The sequence below is a fragment of the Pholis gunnellus genome, assembly GCF_910591455.1.
Source record: "Pholis gunnellus genome assembly, chromosome: 14".
Classification (NCBI taxonomy): domain Eukaryota; kingdom Metazoa; phylum Chordata; class Actinopteri; order Perciformes; family Pholidae; genus Pholis; species Pholis gunnellus.
The window spans coordinates 6,991,298-7,007,171 of NC_136541.1; positions in this window are offsets into that span (position 1 = coordinate 6,991,298).

Here is a 15,874-nt window from a genome sequence, read left to right on the forward strand (position 1 = left end):
GTGTCATTAATTCTATGAGGCATGAGCACCAACCAACTAAATATCACTACCATGCGAGATGAGCTGCCTTGAATATGATCTCATTTGGTCATTGAAAAAGCGAATACACTATAGATACTGGTCATGCTAACCTGATTTTCACAGGACTCATTTGAGAATGATACAATGAGGCTAATATGTAACACATAGACTTGCATGATGTCTAAATGGTCTTTCTGAGGCTTTTTTTTTAGTTATCAGTGCCCAAACCTCCAATTTGTTCCTGACAAGTCTGTTCAAAAGCTTTTGATTGCCTTTAATGTGTGGCTGGCAGTGCGGATCGACTTCTCAGAGCATGCTAATATAATTGCAGGTTGCCATAGAAAAGAGAAAAGCAGCTCAACAAAATGTTCTGTAATGGATGACACATGTCGTCACGAGGTCCTTTCACTCGCGTGGGAGAGGAGAATGACAAATCAGGGAGACTCAGCAGGGGAGATTTTAATGCGTATGAGTGTGAGAGAGTGTGCGTATTTATTGCTTGTTGCTCTGTGCAGGCATCTCCACTGCTGCCAGCCTAAGCAACAGTGGAATAATGGCAGATAAAGGAGAACCACCGTGTACTTGTCAGTTATAATTTGTCTAATATAAAAAAATATATACTAGATAGTATATATATAATAGTCACATCAGCTAAGACATTATCTTCGACTGCAGAGGACTTCATATCTTCTCTTTTTAAAACAATTTAGATTTACCTTTGTACAGTCCCTTTGATTCATCTGTGCACATTAATACGATTCCTCTTGTGAACCCTTAAAACAAAGCAATGACTTTTGAGACCCCCTTTACTGCTTGCATATGTCAAACAGTTGTGACTTGTTTTCCTGTTTTGTTTGAATGGTTTTTAAGAGGCATGAGATACTTTAAATTGTCCAGTAAATAACAAGAAAAAGCTGAAAATGACATGGGGGAATGTTTTTTCAGAAATGTTTTTTCCTATTCTGTAAATAATCTCATGGTTTTATAACTTGTGAGAGTTTGTTTAGGTCCAAATACACTATATACTGGTAAAACTTAAAAATCGGCCTATTTGGGCAGTTAAAGCACAAGGAAGATGGTCAGTCCCTCACATGCCTCTCTAACTTTCATTTTGGAAACATTCCTAATCAGCTTTTGAATTCCACCATATTCATTCTTTGTTATAAAAGCTTTGATCCATCTAGTCTTTGCTTTCTCAAGCTGATTAAAAACATGGATCTGTGGCGCTTTTGAGCCAAAATACATAAACTACAACATGAGGGACTATTTGGCTCAAGATTCTGCTTATCTACCCTGTTGCTATTGTAAACATTACATGGACCATCAAAGAGATGAATGGGGCTATGCTTTATTGTGTCTCTGATACTCCATGAAATACACACACATTTGTTTTACATGCATCATTGCTTTCTCTGTTGTGCTTTATGTGCAGGTTTTAGGTTGAAAACACTTGAGGCTGTTAAAGAGAGAAAAGACCATACATCCTGTTTTAAGCAAATAAAGAGACAAACACAATAGCAGGACATTGATATGTAAATGGTTGTAAGACAGAGGATCAGAGCAACATTCAGCAGACCAGAAAACCGGAAATGAAACACTTTAGATAGCTCTAACTTGATATTCAGCGCGGCTCGGTTTATTCTAAAACAGTGAGGCATTGATGTCTTTGTTTTCACCACTATGACTTTCATTTCTTGCCTCGCTAACTATGGCATGCGACAGCATTGTAAACTCTTTCAAATGGCGTTTCACAGGTTGTGTCTAAACGTAATGGTTTGTTTGGAACATTGTGCATCTCCTGCACACATTAAAGTTGAAGGAGAGACAATTATGGTAATTCCCACCTCCAGTCAGTGAATTATCTTAAATGTACATCTATTTCGATGCGTTTCGCTGTGAGTAAATGTCTGCAGCAATATGTGGATTTCCCTTCTCTTTTTTTCAGTAGGCATAGCGGGTGCTTTTTTTCAATTTAATTTTTTGGGAATTTATGTTAAGATTTACTTCTATACTGCTGGTCATTCTAAACATTTACTCACAACATCCTCAGACTTCAGTCAAACAGGTCTATGTATGAACAAAGATCCCTATGCAGTTGCTCAGTTAATTAATGGTTGCAATGTGAAACATGGTAATCCATGTCATTCTGCTTTAGATAACTAATTATAAGGCGAGTGGAAGCCAGCTGCATGACCTCCAGGCTTTGTTCGAGCAGCTGGAGCTTTCAATACGCTACAATGACCATTTGGCCTTTTTCTGATGACTGAGATCTCATGAATCTCCTGAGGCTTCATCACAGAATTATTACTGAACGCTACTTGTTGGAGATCCCTGAGAGGATGCATCCAAATGACTCCAGTGATCCCCTGACTTTTATATACCTTTGACCTTTGAATACCTTTTTATTACTATTGAACGGACTGCCATGAAATTCAGAAAATCATGTCTGAATTACCATTCTTGTTCTGTCTCCTTTCATCAGTTCATCATTAATCGCCTGAGCTTTTGTCGCATTACATTTATCAATGATATTAAAATGTAAGTCCATTGATGTTATCATCACCACATTTGTAGATGTAAACACCCAATGGCGTCTAACATGAGACATTTAAAGGGACCACAGATGCCAAATGTGGACGACGAAGTCACGTCAAAGAAATAATAATTTTTGACTCTATAATCGTCTAATCTGACACATATCATACTCGCTATTGTGTTTCTCTGAACCTGCCTGGCGTAACTAATGATTGAGTAAGTCAGTAATGATCCATCGATTATCAGGTCATTCCTCAGTAACTCCACAATGCTTGTCACCTGCATGTCTGTCTTCAATGCAAAATCCATGTCTTTGATTATAAAAGCTGTTTTACACAGCACGTGTTCTGTCAGTCACACACAGTGTGGATGTGGCTCCCACAGCATCAGAGAAATCAAAGAACAAAATGTCCGTGTTGTCAAGGAGACCAAAAGAGTGGGCCTATGGAGTGTTATATACAGTATTTGTTGGTTGTGTGCAGAACTGGGCCGTCAGTCTTTTCTATTTACGTCCGACAGGAAAAGAGGAATGCATAAATACTCTGTTAGCATAAACAGAAATCAAATCAGGAGTCTTTGTCCTGCGCTGACACGTGCACTATCCAGACGACACAAGTTTCAGGAAGAGAAGTAAACATCAACACATTGGTAACTGAACCTGAGACATTTCAACTCCTGCAAATGTGCAGGAAAAGAAACAAAAAAGGGAGTGTGATGCATATTCAAATCAAATGTGAGAAATATTTTCAGTTTTAATCTAATCGATGATCATTAATCTCTGCTGCTTGGGAGTTTTTTAGAGGTAAGAAAGAAGCCCTGCAAGAGGAAGGGAATCCAGCTCGAGAGATACTGTAAACGATGGTATCAAAGGACTATTAAGGTGTAAGGAAAATAAATTAGTTTATGGTTGCCCAGAATCTCACAGCCTACTACTGCAAGTGTGTTTTCTGTAGCGAGCACAGGAGGGAAGGTACTGAGGTCAAGTCAACAGCTCTTGCAGCCATAAGACTGTGGCAAAGAAATCACTTGAATGGTGACAGTTAAGTGAAACCAACACAACCCTTGGATTCATGTGTTTTTACATTTTATTAACATACAAAACAACAACAAAATGCCTACTATCTGTCTCTTTATCTCATTCTCTTATTAATGTCACTTATTACAAGTTTATTTACACTTACCATCAAATAAACTGTCTGTGGAATCAGGAAGCTGTGGACCTTGTTAACACTTTAATTAAATTACTGCATTAATTAGTTTAGTTCACATTGACCGTGGAAGTTGCTTTAACAAAGCTATAACTCAATCTTATAATTTACATTAATTGGGCAACATGTACATGATATCTCCTGTGCTCGCACAGGAGATATCATGTACTGGAAAATGAACAATAATATCAATTATGTCTGCATCAATCACAATTATGCCTCTATTTCTTGTATAGGCCCTGTTGCATGCCTGCAAATAGATGAATGCACACACATCCAAGCATTTGTCGGATTTTTTAAATGTGAAGTTGCTGCTGGAAAAATGGTCCCTCGTGTTTCTTTGGCTCGACAAACAAGACAACAGTTACATCATTTATCACAGTGTAGTATGTCAAAAGATCTAAGCTCTACACATTTGTTGTCAGCCTGCGTGTGAAGAGAAAATGAAGCATTCGGAGATCTTTATTTTCACAAAGAGATGTACAAAACCATCAGACTATTGATTTTTGACTAATTGGTTTGGATTATGCTACTCAAAAGCTTGATGACGATCTGGTGAGTTGAGACTGAGAGCAAATAATAAAACAAATGGTTCTGGTTCATATCACAGTCTACGATTTAAATCATGTACAATTATAAGAACGTAAAGTGTAAAGTTCAAGAGGAGAAAGCAAATACTGACTGTGCGGAATCCATTTGTGTGTGTGTGAGTTTTTAACAGCACATACAGTATTAAGTGGATTATATTCCTGAGGGAAACAGCATTTTCAAATATTATACAATGCATAGTGAAAGCGTCCTGGACTTATCTAAGTCTCAAAGGTGGGGAAAATATCAGTTAGTCCTCTAAAATAATACATTCAGAGTAAACTGCAGACTCAATTACAGTATACAGAGTATATTGAATATTGCTTTACAACCTGTACAGCATATGACACCATCCTGCTTTTGACACAATAAAGTTAGCTTGCTTGCTACAAATTGTGGCTGTAAGCGAACATGCTTCCCCTGCTTCAAATGGACAGGGAGAAAACTCCGGCGTTACCAGCATTAGTCTTTCTTATTTGAAAAGTGTTTTTGTTTACTTCAATACTGATTCCTATTTATCTAAAAATAAAGTGGTACCCACGCCCAATTAGACTAAATCTGGCCCGTGTTGCTCGGGTTTTGGTCACAGTGAAGGTTAACCTGCCCTGTAGGTGGAGAGGTGAGGGAGATGTCAATCAATGTTCATACCCACACAGTCCGTAGAAGAGGTCTTATCAGAACAGTATTTTAGGTTTCCAACATTTTTATAGTAGAATATCCTCCCATTTGAAATGGTGAATGTGCCATTATGGCATTTCATTGTAATGTTTTTGCACCTGTAATTTCTTTCAATGAAGCACCTTTCCATGAGATTTTACTACAGGCAGTTTGAGGATGTGGCGAAAGAAGAGTCAGGGCCGCTTTAACCTGACAAAATGATGCTGAACTCCAAGTCACCAGCAGGTTAACGTTGATTAATCTGTTTAAGACGCAGACTGACCCCTATCCAGAGAAATGTTTCTTTAAAAAAAGTCACTCTACATGTGAGAAGCATTAGTTTATCATTCAATGCTCAAATCCAAAGCTGTAGGTGCCTTTACTGTCCAGTAACATGACAACAGCAAATACAAAATGTCTTATTTGGATGCATTGAGGTTCAGTGTCGACAGGCGTTCTTGGACAGGACAAAAAATCTTTTGCACACAATCTGAATACTATTTAATTTCATGCAAGCAGCAGCAGCATTGACCTTCTTAATGAACACAAGGGAAACAGAACGAAAGCACAGCACAGTCTGTGTATATATAGACATGCCGGTAATTAGCCCAAATGCAAAACATCTGTGTGACACAGGTTCACACTCAAGGGAAGTTTAGTCTTACGATATGCCTGGACAACAAAAATGAAGGATATGAGATACAAACAAAGAGAAAACAAACATTTAAAATGTACGTTTCCTCAGATTACTTTAATGCTGTGTCATAGATTCATTCAGAGAATCAGAGGCACAAAATATACAATGAAAACACAGATAAGGTGCATGTCTTAAAATACCTTTACAACACACACACACACACACTTTTGAATCTCAATACTATGTGAAATCCTAAATACATCTGAATAGTTTGAGGGAGCGGCACCGTTAACCTTGTAGGCTGCTCTGTTTAACTAATGTTAAATTGTTTGCTAGCTAGCTAGCTAATGTTACTCGTGATTGCTCGGCAAATAAGCTCTAATTAATGAAATTAATGAAGCAATATGGCTAAATAATAAAAGATAAAAAAATGGACAACAGCAAAATAATAAACTTTTTTTCCCATTGAGGAAAAAAGAGAATCTTCCTGTTTAGCTCCACAGCCGTTTGCTTGCTGAATCGGCAACAAACTAGATGAATTCAGCAGCATCATTAAACCCATTCAGTTTGAGTCTGTCTTTCTTTCTTCAAGGTACTTTTATTTTGCTCAATCCATCTCACCAGCCTGGTGCAACATCATTGAAACTTAAACCGTGATTTAGGCTTAAATATGAATCCTTGCAAACCCGCCTTAGTTTACACTAAGTCATAGATTAATACATCTCGAGGGACCGGCTGATTAAATGTAAATTAATATTTTCGCAGCTCGCTGGATGCAGTTATTGTCATTGTACATGTAGCGCATTAACCATGCAGTGAGTCTGTTATCACTGTCAGTATTTCACAGATACTGCATTTCAGCAAGAGTTCAATCCGTGCATAGGTGTGTGTGTGTGTGTGTGTGTGTGTCACCTTATAAACCTCTCAGTGGTTCCCTGTATATTTCCCATGTATTGTCACAGCATACATGTACTTCATTAAATCTTAAACTTGGGCCTAATGACCCCATGTGGTGCTCACACCGTGATGCTTCTATTTCAGTAACAGACAGGGCGCTTGGGAACATATTAAGTCACAATATGTCTTTGCAATGAGATCAGCTAAGTGCACGTACAATATACAAAACACGCCTTTTTCTTGTGACATCAGTTTCTCTATTTGCAGTCAAATTAAGTCTTTACTCGCTTACGTTGATATAATTACTTGAGTAAATGAAATAAAAAAAAGAGAATCTCTCCTAAAGTATTATACTTTTGTACAATGGGGGAAGGTTTTGTATGATTTGCTAAGTGTAGTTTGGTTTTGTGAATAAATTGGTGAATCATGTCAGACAAAGGTTTTCTAGATATTTACATATTTCTGTTACATGCCTGGAATGAAATCACATGCCGACTCACTTTCCACCTCTGGTATTTCAACACAAACTTCAAAATGATTTTTGCCATTGCTGTTCTGTAACTCACCACAATGTAAATATTTAGTGTTGTGGTTTGATCTTTAGTAAATGTGCCAATATTTAGGAGCAAACACTGTGCATGTGGGCTTCGTGCAGGACTGCAGCTTCTCCATGTGTGTGTAAAAATACAGCACTTTGATGAAGACTTGTCAAATGGATGCTTGCATTGCTGACTGCAGTTAGTTTGACAGAGAGATTGAATATCACAAACAATACAGATGAATTACAATTGTTTAAAGAGTTTGTAAAAACAATTCAAAAACTAGTTTTCTTTAACTTCCGGTCTGTTCATTTGTTTTTTTCACTTTTCCATTTCGCTTCTATGTTACTATTGAATACTATCTTGAATAAACCTTTTTACCCGTTGCCAATGTTGTTGTCTCTTGATATTATACTACATATACATCGTAAACAGTGCATAGTACTAATTCTCTCAGTGTACCCTTTCTGCAGTTGGTATACAACATCAAAAATCAACACACTTACAAAGATGATACAACATGTGTGTGCATGGACATCTACTGTATGTAATTGTGACTTTTGAACGCTATTAATACATATTTTTGGTGAACTGCGGTTGTGATGCCTTGAGTTTGGCATTTTGTCCATCGCCATCTTTTTGGCTGTAGCCACCTCATTGTTTTTCTGAAGTAACATCAGAATTGACATCCGAGGTTGGAGCTGATTGCAACCTAACACTGAACAAAATGTTTTCGACCTGTCAATCACAAGGTAGCCACCCCCTAAAGCATACCCTGCTTTATTGTCTTTATCGTCTATGTTACTCTAAATGGAACCCCCCCTGCTGGCTGTTGGTAAAAATGCAGGTTTAAGGCACATCCGCATTGGCTTCACTTTTCACACCAGGAGGCTGCTGCTTTGTCCTCGGGTGCTATGGCAATACACAAATATGGCACCCAGAGTAAAGGGGACAGAGGAATCACACAATCAATTTGAAAAAAAATCCAACAATGGTGTCGCCATTGCATTTTGCACAACATTGCATATCAGCTAATTATTTTGTATTTTGGCTGTATTTCGTCACTTCGAATAAGATCCTTGCAGCTTTTATGGTGAACAATAAGTGTAAATGTTTTTCCTGTAATGGCTCTTGAACTGTTTAGCGCTGTTTAGAAGTTTAGAAGTTGGTTTAATGATGTGCTTATTTCCCGCCAGGGTGACAAACACTGGCCTATGACCTTCTTTTAACACCCAGCATCTGAACCAGCAAATAAAGATGATCAACTTTAAGTTAAAACGTGAGAGCAATTAAAAGCAAATGAAGACATTTCTAAGAGATAATGGCAAGACCAAGCTAGTTAACGTATAGCACTCTGACTGACTGCTGCTGAGGCTGAGACGGACTGTTGCAGTAGTCACAACACGGCTACTGTATTCACATAATAATAAGCCATAGCTTCAACCACCACAGCCAGGCAACGCAGCTGCATCTTAACAGAAAGAGCGCATAAGTCGTTGCAAGTAGTTTAGGAAAAGCACATTTTCAATTTTATTTCCACACGTTGGGATTTCTGGTACTGCACACAATGCACCTGTGCACATATTTTTTCACACTTACTTTGAAACATTTTTACAGGCTAAATAGTGTAAAAGGAAAGAGATTGTTATCTTTCCGATGCAAAATGTCCATGAAAAAGGAACAAAAACACCATCGCCTCGTTTGAAGGTGTGGAGAGACAAAATATGCACCCACAAAATCACTCACATCTCTCCCCGAATGACGCAACACACTTTGTTTAAATTTTATCGGCTGCAATTACTTTAGCTCAGCTCACCAGAAATGATGATAACTGCAGCAGGTCTGTGCCGTGAAATGAGAAATCAATGGCTATGCAGCACACTGTGGCAATCAAAACACATGTACACTTCTACCTCAGCCATTCAATCATAACTCACTATCATCAGATTGCCATGGCAACTTGGAGCTCTGTGAGTGTGTGTGTGTGTGTGTGTGAGAGAGAGCATCAGAAAAAGAACAGAAATATCTGAGGTGACTGGCCTTCATCATTTCAGTAACAAAGATGTTATATGACGCGAAGTACATAATGACACTTGCAAAGCTCTCACCTGTCCGGTTGGTTCAAGTTGGCTGCGAAGTTCAGGGAAGGAAGGACGGATGCAGACGATGCTGGGAATGAAAGGAGAAGGAGAAGAGACACATACAAAGTAACACAAGACAGAGAAGTGCGAGTTGAGTGGACAGTCTGGGGCTGACAGGTGGTTTCAGCTTTGCCGGAAGTTTAAATGAGTGTGCCAGAGAAGTGGCGTAGGCGTCATGTTCTCATGTCCACAACAGAGCTGCTTTTTTCAGCCATCGTTGTCTTCCATCATATTTATGGACTGAAGCAGTGACAGATTAACAGACATGTTTTGTAAATCACCACAAAAAAAATCTTTTAGTGCAATTACTTCTTCTGTTTATCGCTGAGTTGCTGTCAATATGTGTTAATATAACTAGATTACCAATAAAACCACCTAAAACTCTGAACGCTACCTTGAGTGTTACTTCTAAAAATAGTTTTAGATCTCTGCTCTATTTCTATAAAGAAAATGTGTTGCCAAGTAAAACACTTTAGGAAGTTTGGACCTTTAAAAACATCAAGAACTACAACCTCACTCTGATGATATGTCCGGTATAAGGAGATAGCTGGTGAGTTAAAACTGGAGAGTTACTTTCAAACTGTCACGCCACACCAGCGTGTCCTTTAACCCCGCTTCCAGCCCTCCGTCCAGCCTATATAGTTCTCGATCTCATTCACATGAACGAAGGAAGGAAAATATCCCTGGATTCATTTTACAACTTTTGGGACGTAATGATCTAAGTAAGGGCTATTCAAGTGTTTGTACTTGTAAGTAGATTTACCTAAAAAAAATGATCGGCTAAGTCTATGGGGGAAAAAAAATTTTTTGGGCCCATAAATTGTAATTCCACCGTTTGGCCACTATAATAAATTCTCTTCAAAGCTCGGCGCTATTCCTGCACTGCCATGCTGGCAGCTTTACGAGGCTGTATTTTGACACAGCGGTGCTTTGTGCTAAAAGCTAAGATGAGCATGCTAACATTGTTTCATCCCTAATAACTGACTTTTCCTCTAGGGGCCACCATGAGGGTCACGCTTGAGTAAAATGACATAACAACAATTGGAGGAATTGCCATTCATTTGTTTTCCACATTCATTCCCCCTCAAGAGGAATTATAATAACTCTGATTATCCATTCAGCATCATCATCAGGTCAACATTGTAGTTTGCTCAGCTGTTATAATCAAATACCTGTAAAACGAATGACATCCTCAGCTGTACTCTGTGTTCTAATGAGCAAATGTTTGTTACCCGCTAAAATGATAAACATGGTAAACATTAAACCTGATAAACTTCAGCCAGCATCGCATTGACATTGTTCAAAATGGAGTCAAAAATAAAATAGGGCAAAGTTAACTGAACCCTTAAAGTTCATTTTATTCAAAGCTTGTTACATTTGAGAGGTGAGGATCTGATCTGGATCCACAGCCAGCCCTGTCTGAACCATCTGCTGTGCTCTGAGGGGCCGGGCTATTGTCAGCACATTGTGCCCCTGCACAGCCCTCCTGTCCCTCTCTCACACACACGCACGCACACGCACGCACACGCACGCACACGCACGCACACGCACGCACACGCATGCACACGCACGCACACGCACACACTTCTTCTCCTCTTTCTTTCCTACCACCTTCTCTTTTCTCCTCTCCTCTTGTTGTCACTCCAGCTGGTTTTCAGTGAACGCCGTCAGATGCTGAGCTCCCAGTGCGGAGGCGAGGAGTGAAAAGGAGAGGATGAATGGATGAATAAAAGATCACAGGCTAGCTTCAGTATCACCCTATTCTGTTTTCCAATGAAAAATAAAAATATTCTGACGCAGATGCACATAAAATGAACTGTTCTATGTACACACACAGACACACAAACACATATATGTATATACATTTTTATATATATATATATATATATATACGGTTTAGTGGCCATTGTGTTGCTTCTGTGAAAGCTTTTCCCTTGGATTTTCTGTTGATGAATGAATACATATTGAAATTAATAAAGAGCTCTTTCCTCTTTCATTTCAAGTCCAAAGATTAAATACTGATTGTGTCACACTAATCTATGTTTTATTCCTAACAAAACACTGTTGGTGGTATAGCATAAACTCTCCCAGGAAAGACCTATCCAATAATAAATGCAGTTTTATGACTTACTCATAATTTGAGAGGTTTGAAATTTACTGGTGAATTATTTATTTTACTTGTGTACTTCATGTTTGTGCTAGTAAATCAAGTTGGACTTAATGCTCTAGCTACGTATCAAGAAATCTTCTGTTAACACAAATACGAAACCAAAGAAGAGCATCCGGTATTGTTTTGTTACACCTTCAAATACATGTAGACATGTTTTTATTGGCAAAATGTCCAACAATTGCAGTACAATGAAAAAAATGTTGTTTTTTTCCAAAGTAACTTTAATGTTTAGCCAACTCTTTGTGCATCCACCATGTTTAAAAAAGACTAAAGAGTCTACTGTCTCGCTAGCTGCTCTGTGAGGCTCTACTGGACATGACGGTGTTGTTGGCATGCTCAGCACAAAACACAAAGTAGGCTACAGAAAACATCCAGAAGGGAATATGAATTTGTGTACTAAATTTCATGGCAATTCATCAAATACCCATTAATGTGAAGCTCATCATGATGCTCAGGCATCACTAAGACATCAGGATTCATCCTCTGGGGACGATGAATGTCCAGCAAATAGTTTCCTTTGATACATACGTGTGTTTAAATCTTCTGCTTAAACTCCACAATCGGTTCACATGCCTCCATCCTCAAATAATAAAAGCTCTGTCCATCACACAATTTGCGCACAGAATGTTGAATACGGTCCACTGGTCCGCGTCCTCTACACCTGTACTCCCCTCAGAATAAAAGTGAAAGTAATTGTGTGCTTTTCCTAGCCCTGAGGTCCACAACGTTTCATCCCTGTGGTTCAACGTGACGCGCGCTGTTGTAATTAGCGGGGTTAATATCCCGGGCAGCATCTCTAAATTAAATCTCTAACTCCATGGCGATGCAGCTGAATGATGCACCTGTTCACGGTAATTACAGATGCAGCCTGGGAGTGTGCTCATAATGAGTTGGGAGAGTCAAGGTTGAATCACTTTAAAGGCACATCCCACCACTTTGGCAGTAATGTTTTCAGTCTGTCTACATTGAAATTGAAGTCACCCACTGGGAAAGGAAGCCTGGACCCACTGGATGTTATGAAAACTACACCAATGACTACAATCGTCTTAAAGCTGCAGAATGACGTCCAGACTGGTGCCTTTGGATCTCGGGGCAGCATTACTGGTCAGTCGGTCGGTCCACTTTGGCACAGAAATATTTCGACGACGATCAGATGGATTACTATGATATTTGATAAAGACATGCATTGTCTCCAGAGGATGAAGCACTTTTTCCATGCAACAATTTTTGCACTTTTTCCATACAACATTTACTAGATATATTGGCACAAAATTTTGCATTGATTTATATATTTCCAAGATGATGTATCCGGATGACTTTAGGGATCCCACAACTTTTCCTCCAGTGCTACCACAAGGCTGAAATCTTTGGTTTTGAGTGAAATATCTTTACATCACTGTTGTTTACAATTCGGGCCACATCTCTACTGAACTTGGTTTTCTTGCAATATTGAAAAGATTTATTAGAGCCTTTTATGTGCAAAAAAACCAACAACAAACTTGAAAGCAATTGTAAGTGGCTAAAATATGTGAATAGCAAAAAGGACAAAGCAAAATAACACAATATGTCGGTGAAAAAGAACGGATGAAGTTTGCCATTGAGTCCCTCTGAAGCCACAGTATTTCCCAGAACAAAAAAAACATTTGGCTTATGGCCGGAGCAGAACTTAATCGTGGTCCCTACTCTGGTTGGAGTTTAATTGTCTGTATTGCCAAGAGCTTCTAATTCTGTTACTGATGAATGTCCATACTCCTAGATGTGCAGATGAATAGTCTCTAGTTTGCAATGATGCTATAAATGCAATAAACCCATAAGAACACATGCACTTATAGATTAATGTTGGATCATCAGTCTGTCTGATAAACTTCTGTTAGTCAGATAGTTATTTAAAATGAAACGTGCATTCTTACATTCTTTATCATATATATATATATATATATATATATATTAATGCAACGGTTAGCTTATTGATTTGCCTGAACTGCACTTTTGATGAAAGCAGAGCAAAGACAGAGAAGCATCATGAGATCGGTCAATCAGACACACATAATGAAATTAAAATGGCACGACATCGAGAGTCAAATGGTGGATGCGATTAGCTGCCCAGCTGAATTAAACGGTCCTACCAGGGCGCACTTGAAAAAAGTAATAATCATTTTGTCCTGAAAGAAGTCCTTGCTCCTTCATTTGGCAGCAGAGACCTGAAATTCAGATTGAGGGCTTTGCATGAGATTATCAGCTCTGGAGACATGAATCTACACACTGTTTTTTGTTGTAAATTGAGATTTAAGGGAGATTTGTTTTACTGTTGTAGCTCAGTTGGACTTACTGAGGTAATGAAGAGCTCTCAGTGTAAATTGAAATGTCCCTCATTTTGTGTTGTCAATGTCCCAGTATATAAATGAATGCCACTACACCCTGAAGCCTCTCTGTGGCCCTGAAGTCCTCTCCCGACGTATCCCGCGCCCTCACATCTCCTCAGACAATTTTCTGCGACCCTTTGAGCCCGGCTCTCTGTGTAAGTATGTGCTTAGGCAAGACGGCCTTCTGCACTAATTGAAGTCAATGACACAGGCTGCAGGGGCGCGAGAACAAACCGCGTCTCCATGGAAACACATACTGGCAAGTGCGTCCAGTGAGGAGCCTGCAGCGCTACATTGGAATTGCGGTTTACACCAATCTGAAAACCCCATCACCAAGAGGGAAGCAGACAGAGACACACAGAGAGGGACTCTTATTGTCTCAGCCAGGTCCTGCTTCACCTCAATGTATGCGGTACAAGACATCAAGACATCCCAGCATGTGAGGGACACATAGGAGACAGTATGTAGAATGTTAGTGGCAACATCTTAGTTGAACATACAGAAAACTTCTTGCGTAAACTGAAGGGTAACAAGTCTTCTCAGGTACAAAGTAATAGGAGGCAAAACAAAAGAGTTGGGATGCCGACGGTGGACTGCAGTGTCCCTGGTTGTCGGGTTAAGTAAATTCAATTCCTGCATCTTTCCTTCCCTTCATTTCTTGTCATCTCGCTATCATCAACTATTAACAAATGCATAAAATTTCGCTACAAATACTTTTCAACTTTCAACCTGAACTCATCGTCCATACTGGCTAAGAAGTCATTGTTCACAAATGCAGTAGTAAATCATGCGCACAGTTCATAAACGTATCAACAAACAAGGTTATTTACATATTTAAAAATATGAACTTTGAGTTAACATTTCATTAAACTCATGTATTTAGACACCTGCCTTACCACAACAGAAAAGAGCAACATTGCCGGACGTCTGATGTTCAGCAAGAAAATTGGTGAAACAGAACTTTCAGATTTTTTTTTTATCCACACAAATAAATTAGAGGGACCACTCATCCCTACTGCATCAATTTCTTAAATATTCTCCCATTTTCATCATCTTCAACTTGACAGCCAGTGAGGAGGAACAAATTCAGTTCTAACAAGTTCAAACTTCAAAAATACTGTTATCACTGTGTGCCACTTGAGGCCGCCAAGTGTAAAGTCTTATAGAATATTTGATGTCGTGAAACGCTGCAAAGGAGTTATTAAAACAGAGGACATTTTGACGTATTGTCTGTTTAACAGGTTTTTTAAAGCTGTGACATGTCCGCCAAAGCAGTTCAAATATTTAATATTGAGAAAAATAACTCTTGCTTTCTTATTCTCTCAGAATAATGTCATTGCAGATTGGGAATGTCTCTGCTCTGCTCCAATCAAAGTCCCACACAGACACATTGTTGCTGAGGCCTCTGCGCTGTGCTTCATTCCCCAAATAATGTGTACTGTACTGCATGTACTGCATGTACTGCATGTACTGCGTGTACTGTACAGTTCACTTGCTGTATGTGTCGGTTTTTGTTTGGTATGAGAATTCATGATTTAGTTTTCCTCCCCTCAAGCTTTAGACAGCATCTCGTCTTATGCTACTTTAAAAATAACATCTCTGATCTTTTGAGATGTTGTGGGCCGAGGTTGCTCTAACAGAGTTGCCATGGAAACAGTGGCCATCAAGCTACCATTTCACTATCCACCTCTAGGTAGAAGAAAGGCTATAATGAACAACTATGCCCCCTCTCCTCCTCCTCCTCCTCCTCCCCTCTGCTCTATATCTGACTTAAGATGGTGGGGATTTGTGGGTGAATCAATGCATGATTGGAAAAGAGGGAATGAATACAGCTCAGCTGCACATGCGTCACCCATACAAATACGGTACATAAAGACACATATATACATACATTATATAAATGACTCACTCCTGTTTTCTCGTCACCCTGCTGGATCTATTTCCTGAGCCTTCTAACTCTTCCACATTCACCATAACGACTCTGACAAAGCCGGATGAGAGGCTGCAGGTTCGTAACTACAGAAACAAAATCTCCAGGCTCGATTGATCAAAAAACAGGAGCCGGCGGGGTGGGGGGTGGCTCAGGGCGGGGGATAAACACATCACTAGTTATTCTGA